This window comes from Danio rerio, chromosome 16, assembly GCF_049306965.1.
Source record: "Danio rerio strain Tuebingen ecotype United States chromosome 16, GRCz12tu, whole genome shotgun sequence".
In the NCBI taxonomy this organism is placed as follows: domain Eukaryota; kingdom Metazoa; phylum Chordata; class Actinopteri; order Cypriniformes; family Danionidae; genus Danio; species Danio rerio.
Window position 1 is genome coordinate 14,435,102 of NC_133191.1, and position 12,411 is coordinate 14,447,512.

A 12,411-nucleotide genomic window follows, 5' to 3' on the forward strand; every position below is an offset into this window, starting at 1 on the left:
AAACCCATAGAGTCAAAAAACCCTTTTGTATTAGGAACTACTTTCTTACGCCATTCATTCACATCATCCACAGCCATATCCTGCAGGCCATGAGCGGTTACCCACTGAAGCTAAGCAGGGCTAAGCCTGGTCAGTACCTGGATGGAAAACCACATGAGAAAACTAGGTTGCTGTTGCAAGTGGTGATAGAGAGGCCATCAGGGGGCGCTCAACCTGTGGTCTGTGTGAGTCCTAATGCCCCAGTATAAGGAAGAGGACACTATAGACCAATTACCATGTTTGTAAACATTCAATATGCGCGCACAGGGAGGTGGCAGAAAGCAACCAGGAGCCCCAGCATTTACAGCGAGGGAATGACATCAGATGCGGTGCAGAGTTTGTTGTCTTAGAAATAAGATATATTACTTACATATTATATGTATTATTTACATAATGCTTACAGCATATTATAACAGCTCGTCACCCAGTGACAAGCACAGTGATTCAGCAAAATTAACGTTAAAGTGAGCGGCGTTCATCTGACAGCTCCATTTGCGATAGCACCCTCCCAATGAATATTGGATAAGACGGAATGACCAAGCATCCAGCCCCAAATATACAATCTCATTGAAGCTCCGAGTGATTTTACAAGAGAGTAGTTAAAAGTCTACAAGTCTTAAGATGCCAACAATTTTGTTCTTTGTTGTCATGTGCAAGAAATAATGCTCCATGATGACCAGAATCAAGAGCTAAACACCGAGATTCTGCCTAGCCAAAGACAAGGAAACAAGACGGAGCTAACGTTATACAAGGCCTGGGTAATTAATCCACAACACGCAAAACGACTGCATTCTGACAGTAAACTTCACCTGTACGGCAGGGTATGTGAACCTACACATAGAAATACAGTTGGTTTTATATTCGCACATTCAGACTTTCTCCTTAATAATATCATTTCATAAAAATATTATTTGCAAACTCTAAATAGCGAACACTTGCAGGTTATTTCAGACCGAATATTCAAAGTGCCGTGGTAAACAATATAGGGAGTGTGTCACAAGTTGTCACTGAATGAATGTGTGAATATAAAACCAAGTTTACCTTAATAAACGTAACTTTCACGTTTCATTCTTAGCATTCAGTGTCCGCAGTTTAATTCACCATATGTAACTGTTTTTGCTGAAATCATTTCAGCAATCAAAAACGAGTGATGTGTATGATTCAGCATAGTGTGACTGACCTGATACAACATGAGAACGGCAGAGTCCAGCATTTCTATTTAGCTCCTTACTTCATTCAGCTCCCATTTAGCCAAAGACGTCTGCAGTCGGTATTAAAGCAGTGTGGTGTATGGTAAAAGTTAAGTTTTCTATTTTTGGACTCGAATCGGCATCCTACCGCAAAACATGACATTTTTCCCATTGAAGCCTGTCTGTTTTTTGCAACCAGGGACCCGTGTGACGTCATGTGTGACGTAGGTTGGTAATTGGTCTATACTGTCACTGAGCGCCGTTTTTCAGATGAAATGTTTAACCGAGGTGGTCATTAAAAATCCCATGGAACTTCTCGTAAAAAGTAGGGGTGGTCAAAGTCCCTCAATCGGCCCTTATGATCATGGCCTCCCAATCATCCCTATCCACTGAAGTGGCTCTATCACTGTCTCTCCACTCCAATAGCTGCTGTGTGGTGAGCGCACTGGCGCTGTTGACCTGTGGCTGCCAAGTGGATGCTGCACACTGGTGGTGGTGTGGAGAGACCCTCCTCATGATTGTGAAGCGCTTTGGGTGTACGGCCATACACAATAAACGTGCTTTATAAATACACATTACATTACAAGTTTATTTCATGTTCTTTAATATTTGTATTTTGTATTTTTTTTCATTGACAATGTAATTCATATTCTGTATTGCATACAAATACCGATACAAACATGTCAACATTTTTTTTTGCAAATAAAAAAAGTTTAGCAGGTTAACTGTAGCTGCTTTAATTCCTCTGTTCTGCTTTAAACTGTTTAATGAGCTTCCAACAACCAGTTTCTTAGTTCAGCATAGACATATAATGTGTTGCATACATTGTGTGTGTGTGCAGTATACACAGCTATTAAACACAATAAAGCAATATAAAGTATGCCATGCACAAAAAATCTGATGTTTTACAAACAATAAATGTCCTGTTTAAAATCACGCATGCATCTACAGTAGTCACCTTAAAACTGTTCATAAAAATATTATTAAAGACATGAAAAACATGAATTACCCACATCAATTTAAGACTAAATAGAGTTTTTTAAACCATACTAAAACATCATTTTCCAAATATACATTATTTACAAAATACATCAATATAAAACATTTCTGTGAGTCTCAAAGCTATAAAGATTACTGCTCCAGTAAAAACATAACTAACACAAGACAGCTCTGCACAAAGTGCTAATAAATTCCCTTTCAAATAAACATCCTTGCTTACATTAAGGCTGCGTTATTAAACCATTCATGCATTATTGCTTATATTATTGTTACGACCCTCAGCACAAAACACTTAATCAGGAAAGCTGGTTTCAAGGACACAATTAAAAAAATATCAAACTCCTCCTTTATTCATTTCAAGAGTTCACACTTAGATATTGTTTGATCAATGATTGAAGGTTTGCATGTTGTCCTGGGAGAGAACCCTGAGCTCAGAGATAATTGAGCCCAGGGCTCCTGCCTGGTTGACTGAGCATGTAAGGGGAGTACGAGATCAGGTAGTTCTCGAGAGCTCCCCATGGTAAAGGAAGAAAAGGAGAAGATGGGGTGGATGGGGGGGTTTACAGGGGGGTTTCTTCTGAAAACGAAGACAAGGGAGTATTTTTTTAGCTGGGCTATTATAGTGAGTTTGGATTAATCTGATTGGCTAGCTAGTGATTGTAAATGAGAGACCAGCTGCAGTCAATCATATCACGTGCTCCTCTCGAAATTAGTTTGTGAAACTTCACTTGATGCTAGTGCGAATTTGAGTTTGCAACTCACAATTTGGAGTTTTCTCTCAGGATCGCATTTGTATTTAGCTAAAATTTCTGTTGTTTTTGCAATTCTTAAAAAAATAAGCAAGTATTTTGACTTTTTTTTCTCTTACAAATCCAAATTTGCATGTCGCATCTTAAACTTTTAGAAATTCAGAAATAAAAACATTAAAATTTTTAGATACAAAAATAAAGGTGACTTTGTAACAAACTGCATGTCAATTCTGACTTATCCCCCCCCACATCATCACCATTTCTGAGATGATTTTCTTGATATTTTTTCCACAAAGTTTTTGAATTCTGAGAAAATTTGCCTTCAGAGATATAAACTCAAACTGCATGAAAAAAGTCGCAATTATCTTATTACCCTGAAAGAGGTTTCTATACATAAAAAAGAACGCTGTAGACCACAATTCTGTTCACACTGTATAAAAACAACTGTCCATTCAGTGAAGTTCATTTTCTTGTAGGTACTGTATGCTAATGGAGATGTTAAATGATTGAAAACAGTCTGCACATGTTCGTCGCTTAGACCCAAAACAGCAGCACACGTCTCTTTGCAAGGTTTCCTGCATCCCATCCAACATGCTTATGTCCAGTCTATGGTGATACTATCTGAAATGGAAAGAATTGCATGTTGTTGGGGTGTATGATGGTCTCAGATGTTGATTTGTTGTTCATGTCTCCAGTTTCTTCGCTCGAATTTCCCTGAGAGAAAGAAAGGCCGAGGTGCTTTCAACTTAATCACATTGTCAAACATCAGCCGTGCTTCATGCTCACAAATGGCATTTCCAGGAGTGCTGTCTCTTAACCTGCAGAGCACAAAAGGACAGGAGAAATAAGAAGAGCGAGAGTAACTTACCAGCACATATAAATCAAGTCAATTGGGAATAACTCAAGGACTGTGGAAAAATAAAAGCCTTTGATCCATTCAGTGGCCTTAAAGCTGTTTGAGGCGACGGCTCTCGCCAACACTGCTGGCTTGTGTTACATTTCCAAAAGCAAATGGTTTGGTTATCCTTGAATAAATGAGGGAAACATTCCACTGGTCTGACAGAATGAATGAGGTTTAGCATTTAAAAGGGGGAAATTTAAAAAAAACTGCCAGTAAAGAAAGCGAAATAATTCATTTAAAGATATTTTATCATCAGTTTTGCTTCTTTAAATGTGTTATTCCGGATCTTTAGAGTTTTACTGAGATACTTGCTATTTCTGCAGTTTTGTAAAAATTTTAATTAAAAATGAATTTATGTGGAATGATTTTAAGAGTATAAATTAAAAAACTTACCATACTTTTAATGTTAACAATTCAAATCCAATTAGAACAACTTGTTTTGTAAACAAAGTCTCTCATACAGTATCTTTAATAAAATATCTTCAAAAAATATTACTTCACAAACTGTATTGTACAGAATTCACTTACAAAAGCCAACACATATTCTAATTTCATATATAAATCATATAAATAAATGAGGCTATTTATTAAGAAATTATTTTTTTAATTATTTAATCTTTTAATTACAGTAATATTAATGATGATGACGATTATGATTTTTACTATTATTTTATTATTATTAAGATATTTAAGTTTTTTTTTTTTTTTTGAAAAGTCTTTTACATTTTGACACATGCAAACCACTGCAGAAATGTTCTAACTAACAGCCCCATGTCATTCACAGTACAGATACTTAATAAGTGACATACTATAAATTTAAACGATTAACATATACTATGTTTTTTGTTTTCACAAGCTTTGGAGACATAACGTAAATTCCGCTTTTAAATCATGAGTCACTTATAGCTTTTGTCATGAACCATGGCTGTGTTCAAAATTACATCAATGTTTTCAAAGTGCACTGAGAAGGGAGCGCAATTGTAAACATGAACATCGCTAAAACTGAACTGTAAAAATACTTTAAAAGCAAATTACACCTCAAAGATGACTTTAATGCCTAAAAAAAATCAAGTTTAAATGTTAGAATGTTCTAATTGAATAGGGCATACAGGGGATAACTGGGAATAGAACACAGCCAGGGACTATGTTTCTAACTACAGCTCCAGAGGTGTAGTTGCAACCATAGAAGTTTGCAACGCAGTTGGCGAATGTTCGTTGGAACGGTGAATTTGGGAAACACCAAATCAACAAACTATGTTTGTAACGACACAACTTGCAACCTTAATTGGCTAACGATGGTTTTCGGAAAGGCACCCCTGATCCATTCACACAGATTCATCTTCTCAAGATCTCTTTTTATCAGATTTACTTGTGGTTTAAAAAATGAAAATATGCTTGACTGTCTCTTTGCTATTTTGAATATACAAATATTACTTAGGAAGGCCACTATGCCATTATTTATTTTAGATGCTCACTGAGTGAAAGAATAATCACCAACCAATGAGAGTGATTGTAAACGTAAGAAAGATAAATGGCTGAAAATACTGTTGAAGGCTAATAGTTAAATCTGCCCTCTACTTTAACTTGCACATGGTGATACCGTCATGTGTGCTCACACTCAGACACAAAACATGAATATCTGACATTTCGCAGAACAGAGCCGGCAAGATGCGGCTGAAATTAAGCACTGTTTATAATCAAACTGATTTCTCAAAACAAGTAATAGGGTAACTATAACTATAGCTGTTATTGGAGCATGGATAAACATGTTTTACCCAAGCCATCAAACGGACATCATCAGAGAAAGACTGCCATTCAAATGGTTAGATTTGGATTAAAGATTAGCAAAACAAATGTAAATTGAAAGTTGTACAGAATAATTGTTCATCTTAATACTAAGAATGTGCGTTAGTAAAATAAACATTTTACATTGTCATTTCATGCAAACTTTTTATTTCAGTTGTGTGTATTGTAGATGTTCAAGTATGTTTGTGTATAACAGATAAGTTTACCTGTGCAGTGCGACTGTGAGTGCAACATACAGCAGGTCTTTGGTATCGGAGAGCATCATCTGCCTTCTGGAAGGCCCATCATGCCTCTGGGTTTGGTAACAGCAGCGTCCTGATAGAGGTCGCTGGTGTGCTTTTCTGTCACTCACAGGAAGTGTCTGAATCGAGTGAAGGCCTCCTGATGAGCAGCGTGATACACTTCCCTCAACTGCCCCACATTTCGACCCACCGACGACTCACAGCCATAGTATTTCTGATAGAAGACATAAAGACAGCATGAGATCAGAACAGTGCATTTTGCAGAGTCCATTATACAATGTATTAGTGCCTGCCCACATTTTCAGTCACGCTGAAATGTTTCCCATTCATTTATCCCTGAGGGATTTTGTAAAAATTGTCTTTAAGCCACGAACTAAAGCAATACAAATCACAACATAACACAGATTCATTTGAAGAAATAATCAGTTAAAACCACACAAAAGATATAACCGCGGTCTCTCTGCGATTATACAAATGGAATTTTCTGCACAGCTTGATATTAGTGAATACATTTTTCCTGCACAAAGTCCTTAACTAAACATGACAAATACAAAACTATGATGAATTAATGCAAAAAGATGGCTTCAACAAATGCATATACAACCAATAACATCCTCAGAGCTCACAACAGGTCGGTCTTAATTGTTTATTAGATAAAAATGCCCCTGTGGAGAAAATAAATAGAGCATTTACTTCCAGAATGTGTGCAGTACGCTTGTAGTGTGAGTGGAAAACGTGTCTGAGTGCGAAACTGAAAGCAAGACGTGACTTTTGAGGGACTGTTTGATACGGATTTAATCATTTTTACAGTTCAATAAATGTAAACTGTCCTAGTTTATTAAAGACGCAAACCCCTCACTGCACCACAGCTGCACCTTCAGCAAACCTTCTAATTCCTGCAGCACAAGGACATTATGTTTGTTTATGACTATAGAAATATAAAACTGTAGGGCTGTATATAACTAAAGAAATCTCCACTGTGCTGAGCGAAAGCGCTTACAAAACAGCGCATCATCGATGATGTAAGCATGCCCAGGCCTGAATGTGAGTGCGGGCCGTCAGGGGAGACGGGAGGGGGGACAAGCGTGCTTTGGCCTGGTTCAAGGCAACGGTACATAGTGTGAGTACGCTCTTAAATGAGAAGGTTCATATTAGGGCTCCACAATAAACCTAAATGAAATTGCAAACTGCAAAAAGTCAAAATCTGTATTTGTTATTCTCATCTTGCCAAGCTAAGTAAACTGATCAGTAGTAAATCTCTCCAAAGGCAAGAGGTCGCTCTCACGCAGAAACTTCAAACACCCAAAAAGAAAAAAGTGCACGGCAATCCTTAGCGGTTTCCTAATTAACAAGGTTTGGGACCCAATCAGCACCGTTGTGGTGAACAAAGCTCATCACTGTCCTTACCCATGCCTGTATTTGTACACATGACTTTTTAAAAACAACCTTGGGAGCTATATTGATGATTGAGATGCACCCAAGATCAAAGACTTTAGATATACACACACCGTTCACTCGCATTACTATGAATGGGGAAAAGTTCAACGCTCAGTATAACTGCCACAGTGTAGGAAATCCCACTGTCCAGTTGAAATAGCCAATAGTAAGTTTTTAAAGGAGTGGTCCATAGAGTATTTTTAAGGCTTGGTTGTGTATATAAGATGTGTGCTCATGCTTCATTTGTAAAAAAATCATGTTATTTGTTCATATCTCTTACTTTGATTATATACAGCTTCTCAGGAAACATGAAAACAACTGTCATATTTTCAAGTTTCACAGAAAGGTAACCAAACAGCATTTCCTGTTGTTTACTTCCTTGTTTACGTCCTTGCTACAACATACCATTAATGATCATTGATCAATTTTAACAAATAAAAATACTGACAGGTTGTGGCACACAATCCACGGCTTCTATTATGGTTGGGGCTGCTCTTCTTTGAGGAGTTTTTAGCCGAGTACAGCACTGAACTGGGAGAGAATCTGGAAACTGTCCTTTGTCAAATTCTAGAGCTATATCTTTTTTAAGATTCCCCGGAAGCACTTCTCTCATTGTGTTGTGTCCTTTGGAAGTCCAAATACAGAAACAGAACAAGCTCTGTGGAAATAGCAGTGTTTAAACATTTGTCTGCTATAACATTACAGCGCCCATGGCCACGGCCCTTTACGGGCTGTAGGCGCTTGGTAAATGCGCATCTATTCACTGTAGGCTTTGCTAAGCTAACTCTGTAATGCTGTGTTCACACCAGATGCGGATTGCACGAACAAATCATGCTATTAAATAAATAGCACGTAAATAGACATTTATAGAACATTTACAGTTTAGTAATTTCATTCGTGGTTCAAATCCGCTTCATTCATGCATCAAATTCACTTCACAATAGACGCAGATTCGTGTCATGGGCAGGGATTTTTCAAATCAAGTGATTCGCACGAAACACTTAATTATGCCGCTTTATTCACGTGAATCGTGCCATTTAAGCCGTTGGATGTTTATTCGCTTCTGCCTTTGCATCGAACTTTGAGCGTCTTAGATTTGGAAATGTTGTTTATGTTCACACAGCTACATTACACATTAAATAAAGTTTAAAATATGATATCGTAATGGACCAGCCCTTTAAAGTCACACAGTTCTATGGGGAGCGTCTGTAAAGATTCGTTTGTTTTTTATGGGAAGCCCTGTCGACTACAGTGTGCCTGCGTTGATTTTGACAGGAGTAAATATATCACAGCACATCCCATCAGTTATTTTGTCCTTCCAGTGTCATCCTGCAGTCTTCTGTCTCTGTTCTTAAAGTGTTTTTAACCGTGTGCTCTTGTTAATATTAAAACAGCAGTAAAGGAGATCGGTGTCATGAAAATGACATGGTTTAAATGTAATAACAATGGGGGAGGTCGTTTCACATTTTGTTGTTGTTTTCTAATATGTAATTTAATTGAGAGTTCAGCGAGCAGTTTTGGAGATTTCAGGACTCCCCCATTCCTTTAGATAGGACTGTGGTCTTGGATGTACTGTCCTAGAACACTGCAAATATGGCAGCCGAGTGAACAAACTTACCTTAAAAAGGGACTTTGATAAGATTTAACTGCTTTTATTGATTTAGTGTGGCTAGAAATCACACAACTACTAAATCATCTCACAGAAGGATTCATTTCAAACTCTCGACTGAAGTTGTTATGTTTGCAGTAAAAACATGTTATCAAATATGGTATTTTCATGTGCTTTCATATGTAGAAACAACAGTCATAGTTCACTGAGAAGCTATGCAGAACGCTCTAAGTATCATAAAATGTTTATATTGGATTTTATAATAGCCTGACTAAATTGTCTGTGATGATGAACATTATTTTGCGTCGCTTGTCAGTGAACTACAACTGTGTAGTAAATGCTGCTCCATCTAAAAGCACATGCAGGAGACTTAATGCTCATTACAGAATTGGATTTTTAATGACTACGTATATAAGCTTATTATCATCTTTGATTATCTGTAAATCCCTAATTCACACTTCCAAACCTTTATGAGTTTCTTTCTTTGGTGAAACACAAAAGAAGGTATTCTAAGGTAAGCAGAAACCAGTGATTTCCATAGTTCACTCTTACTTTGACTCTCCTTCTTAATATCTTCTTTTGTGTTTTGCAGAAAAAGAAAATCATGCATGTTTGAAAGCACTGGAGAGTAAATTTGTGGTAACTGAGAGGCTCAGAGGAACTGGGCTGTTAACAAGTACATGATGCTGCTCAGTATCAGAAAAGAAATACTCTGGATGCGTAGCAAAAACCTATGTATTCTATTATATTGTGAATATTGTTTGATGTTCACTATGAGGTTTGACCTTGGCAGCTGAGAAGTCCAAACAGTGACAGGTGCAGAAGAACATCAAACAGTGTGAGTTTGTGAACCGTGCGTGCAACTGACCTCGGCGCAGTGGAACACCTTCAGCATGTCTGAATGAAAGGTTTCCAGACTCTCATAGTGGCCTGAGTGCAGCTGCTTCTGCAACATAGTGAGATCAACAGGAGCCGAGCCTGATCTGCAAGAGAAAACACACACAAACACACACAAACTGAATATTATTGTTTCTTTCAAATTTTAAATAAATTCTGTTCTTTTGAACTCTCTATTGATTAAATCCTAAAAAAACAACAATTTCAACAAAAATATTAGAGGGACAGTTCACCCAAAAGTGAAAATTATTTTATCATTTACATCTAAGTACTTTAATATTTCACAATATTACTGTTTTTATGACATTTTTAATAAATAAATGCATTTATTTGACAACTACACTTTATAAACTCTTACAGATCGCACATTGGTAAAATTAGCATATCGTTTTTGACTAGCAATACCAGGGTGGCAAATTATGCTTCCATGGTGGTAAATAACTGAACTTTGGATGAGAACCTATCCAGGGGTGCTTTTCCCAAACAACAACATAACTCATGGCTGAACTATCATAGTTTGATGCATCTTTTGAGCATCTTTTTCCCAAAATCGCAGTTTCTCTGTCGAAGTTCTGTCGTTTGAACCATGTTAGTTAGAACGTAAAATTCCCATATAATGAACTCCAAACAGGGTGGAGTAACTACTTCTTTAGAGATAAACCCCATAACTTCTTTTAGATAAAATCATTGGTTATTAATTAAAAATATATGTAAACGGTGCATTCAGTATAAGGGCCTATGTTTCCTTTACAAATATTATTGCGAATATTTCATATTCTATTCCAAAACATAAAGCCACTTACAAAAGCTAACATTTTTTCTAATTTCATATATAAATCATCACGTTGATGGCTTTAATTTTTAGTAGGCCATTTATTAAGGAATAAAAAAACAATATCCTACCTTTAATGTATGTATATATATATATATATATATATATATATATATATATATATATATATATATATATATATATATATAAACACACACACACATATACCACTGCAGAAATGTTCTAGCATGTGTACATTTCTTAATAAATAGCTTAAGCTACTATAAAATAAAACTATTAACGTATGCTATATATTTTTGTTTTCACAAGCTTTGGAGACGTAACATAGATTCCACTTTTTTCTATAAGTCATCTATAGCTTTTGTCATAGGCCACTGCTGCAAAAAGAAAAATACTTTTAAAGTGCACTACAAAGGGAAGGAATTTGTCAAAATGAAGATCACCAAAGCTGAACTGTAAAAATACTTTGAAAGGGAATTAATGTAAGAGTGATTACTTTAATGCTTTTTAAAAAAAAATAATTCTGAGTTTAAATGTTGGAACGTTTAAAAGGAATAGGGCATAGGGGAAATAACTGGGAATAGAACACAGCCAGGAATTATGCTTCTAACTACAGCTCTAGAGGTGTAGTTGAAAACGTACAAGTTTGCTATGCAGTTTGCGAATTGTCATTGAATCGATGGTTTTGAGAAACACCAAATCAACAAACTATGTTTGGAATGACCGAACTTGCGACCATCAGTTGGCTAACTATGGTTTTTTGGAAACACACCCCAGTTTACCTAATTAAGTTTAAAGTCTATGTGAAATCAAAATGTTTTTTTTTTTTTTGCTTGGGCACATTGTTATTCTTTAGGTGAACAATTAATCTATGCCAGTTGTTCCAATTACATTTTTTCTTCAATCAAATAAAATCTTAAAACAAAGTCTGACCATTTGTTTCAAGTTTAGAGTGACAGTCAATCTCTGTTGACGTCAGTTTGATGGCTTCAGCCACAGTATTCTTAACCATGCCCTCTTTGCCATTAGTTTGCTAAAAAGGAATTATGCACAAAAGAAAGCCCTGGTCCTTACTCAATATTCAATTTCAGTTGGAAATACAACAACATACTGAAAAAAGAAAAGTTTCAGAAACTTCCGAGGGATATTGCGCAAAAGTGGAATCAAAAAAGCGCAGCTTGACCTAGTTTAATCTGGCCCTCCTGGCATAGTCTGTTGCACGTTTGCTGATCCAGAATGGAAAAGAGCCGCTATGTCAAGCCTAATGTTGATAGGCAGGATAAATGCACATTTGTGGCATTTGTTAACAGACCATGGGATTGATCACTGAATCAACAATGCAAGGATGGGTAAAACCCAATGTGAGCCAATCAGATAATCAGAGAACTCCCATTACCTTCATTTAGAGAATTAAGAGAAACATATAAGGAGGCGTGATAACAAATTAAAGCGTTTACTTTGTGACCAGTGGACATTCATGCTACTAATGAATTTATGATGAAGATTATATAAGACACTTACCCAATATTGCACATCTATTGTATCTTTTTAGTTTATTTGATCAAGTTTATTTAATCTTCATCAATATGATCATTTTTAAATAGTTACACTTATAATTTGTCTTTCTAATTGAGTCTATTTAATCTATAACATGATGTTTCATCATCAAAAAATAATATAAACGTACTAATAACATAAAAATTAAATTATTGACATTTTCTAGTTTGTAATTTTTATTTAAGCAATATC

General features: G+C 36.2%; 1 pseudogene across 1 annotated transcript in view; it reads right to left on the minus strand.

Moving 5' to 3' along the window:
• Positions 1 to 2,914: 2,914 nt before the first annotated feature.
• LOC100537860 (ash1 (absent, small, or homeotic)-like (Drosophila) pseudogene) overlaps positions 2,915 to 12,411 on the minus strand; it is a 72,785-nt pseudogene continuing 63,288 nt past the window's right edge. The window contains exons 14-16 of the transcript NR_147500.1: positions 9,841 to 9,955; positions 5,891 to 6,140; positions 2,915 to 3,795 (exon numbers count right to left, since the gene is read on the minus strand). The product of NR_147500.1 is annotated as an ash1 (absent, small, or homeotic)-like (Drosophila) pseudogene (transcript). The remainder of the gene's footprint in view (positions 3,796 to 5,890; positions 6,141 to 9,840; positions 9,956 to 12,411) is intronic.